This window comes from Pongo abelii, chromosome 5, assembly GCF_028885655.2.
Source record: "Pongo abelii isolate AG06213 chromosome 5, NHGRI_mPonAbe1-v2.0_pri, whole genome shotgun sequence".
NCBI classification, from domain to species: Eukaryota; Metazoa; Chordata; class Mammalia; order Primates; family Hominidae; genus Pongo; species Pongo abelii.
The window spans coordinates 170,181,590-170,184,323 of record NC_071990.2 but is presented as its reverse complement, the minus strand read 5'-3'; positions in this window follow the sequence as shown (position 1 = coordinate 170,184,323).

The window sequence follows — 2,734 nt, the reverse complement described above, 5'->3', positions numbered from 1 at the left end:
CGTTTCTGCAGCCGCAGGGCCCAGGCACAACACTCAGCTCCTAGAAGTCAATCAGAAAGAGTTGCTGAATGCATTTTTAAATTTGCAAATGTAACATAAATCTTGATTTCTCATTTCATCAAGATTTCTCATAAATCTTGAAAATAGATCATTTACAATAACCAATAAGATGGTCACCTAAACACAGCTAATATTTCTATAGGTTATTTTAGAATCATAATCTTTATATTAATTAAGATAATTATGTATCATCTTATTACATAATTATTATCCTTTTGCACATAAAGTCTAGGGATAGATAGGTTTTTATGGGAAGTTCAACAAGAAACAAAAGACATTTCTTTCAAAGATTTTCATTCAAGAAGAAAAATATTAGTGTATGAAATAATGAAACTGCCTCAAAAAGCTTAAAAAAAGACTAATAGAAATTCTTGATTTTACAGGATGACAGATTAAAAAAAAACAACTTGAGAAACACAAGCCCTCCCTCCACTCATGAGATGAAGGAGCTGGTGAAAATGGGCTGAGCCCAAATGAACACTGGAGTCTGCGGAGAACGCATGTGCTGACATCACAGCCTGAATTTCCAGCACGGGTTTCGTGCTCACTCCCACGAATTTGCACATGTGACTGAGGAGGTAGCATGAAGAGGTAACTGCCTGATATGGCTAGGCTTTGTGTCCCCACCCAAATCTCATCATGAATTATAGTCCCCACAATCCACATAACCCCCACGTGTCAAGGGACAGACCAGGTGGGGGTAATTGAATCATGGGGGCAATTTTCTCCAAGCTGTTCTCATGACAGTAAGTGAGTTTTCATGAGATCTGATGGTTTTATAAGTGGCTCCTCACACTTTGCTTGGCACTTCTCCTACCTGCCACCTTGTGAAGAAGGTGGCTGCTTCCTCTTTGACTTTTGCCATGATCATAAGTTTCCTGAGGCCTCCCCAGCCATGCAGAACTGTGAGTCAATTAAGCCTCTTTCCTTTATAAATTACTCAGTCTCAGGAAGTTCTTTACAGCAGTGTGAGAACAGACTAATATAGTAAATTGGTACTGGGAGTGGGGTACTGCTATTAAGATACCTGAAAATGTGGAAGTGACTTTGAAACTGGGTAATGGGCAGAGGTTGGAACAGTTTGGAGGGCTCAGAAGAAGACAGGAAAATGTGGTAAAGTTTGGAGCTTCCTAGAGACTTCTTGAATGGTTTTGACCACAATGCTGATAGTGATATGGACAATGAAGTCCAGGCTGAGGTGGTCTCCGATAGAGATGAGGAACTTCTTGGGAAATGGAATAAAGGTGACTCTTGCTATGCTTTAGCAAAGAGATGGGCAGCATTTTGCCCAGCCCTGGTGGAACTTTGAACTTGAGAGAGATGGTTTGGGATTGGAATTTATGTTTAAAAGGTAAGCAGAGCATTAAAGTCTAGAAAACTTGCAGCCTAATGATGGGATAGAAAGTAAAAAAACATTTTTCTGAGAAGAAATTCAAGCCGGCTACAGAAATTTGCATAAGTAACAAGTAGCCAAATGTTAATTGCCAAGACAATGGGAAAAATGTCTCCAAGACATGTCAGAGGTCTTCATGGCAGCCCCTCCCATCACAGGCTGGGGGGCCTAGGAGGAAAGAATGGTTTGGGGGGCTGGGTCCGGGCCCTTGCTGCTTTGTGCAGTCTTGGGACTTGGTGCTCTGCATCCCAGCTGTGGCTAAAAGGGGCCAACATACAGCTCAGGCTGTTGCTTCAGAAGGTGCAAGTCCCAGGCCTTGGAGGTGTACATGTGGTATTGGGCCTGCAGGTACACAGAAGTCAAGAATTGAGGTTTGGGAACCTCTACCTAGATTTCAGAGGATGTATGGAAAGGCCTGGATGTCCAGGCAGAACTTTGCTGCAGGGGCGGGGCTTTCATGGAGAACCTCTGCTCAGGCAATGTGGAAGGGAAATGTGGGGTCAGAGCATTCAGACAGACTCCCCACTGGGGCACTGCCTTGTGGAGCTGTGAGAAAGGGGCCACCGTCCTCCAGACCCCAGAATGGTAGATCCACTGACAGCTGCACAATGTGCCTGGAAAAGCCATAGTAACTCAATGCCATCCCATGAAAGCAGCGGGGAGGAGAGCTGTACCATACATAGCCACAGGAGCAGAGCTGCCCAAGGCTGTGGGAGCCCACCTCTTGCATTAGTGTGACCTGGATGTGAGACATGAAGTCAAAGGAGATTATTTCAGAGCTTTAAGATTTGACTGCCCCACTGGATTTCAGAGTTGCATGGGGCCTGTAGTCCCTTCATTTTGGTCAGTTTCTCTCATTTGGAATGGGTGTATTTATCCAATGACTGTAACCCCATTTTATCTAGGAGGTAACTAACTTGATTTTGATTTTAGAGGCTCATAGGCAGAAGGGACTTGCCTTGTCTCAGATGAGATTTTGAACTTGGACTTTTGGGTTAATGCTGAAAGGAATTAAGACTTTGGGGGATCGTTGGGAAAGCATGATTGATTTTGAAATGTGAAAGAGGCATGAGATTTGGGTGGGGTCAGGGGCTGAACGATATGGTTAGGCTTTGTGCCCCCACCCAAATCACACCTTGAATTATAACCCCCATAATCCCCATATGTTAAGGCAGAGACCAGGTGAAGGTAATTGAATTATGGGGGTGGTTTCCCCCATGATGTTCTCGTGATAGTAGTGAGTTGTCATGAGATCTGGTGGTCTTATAAGGGGCTCTTCCC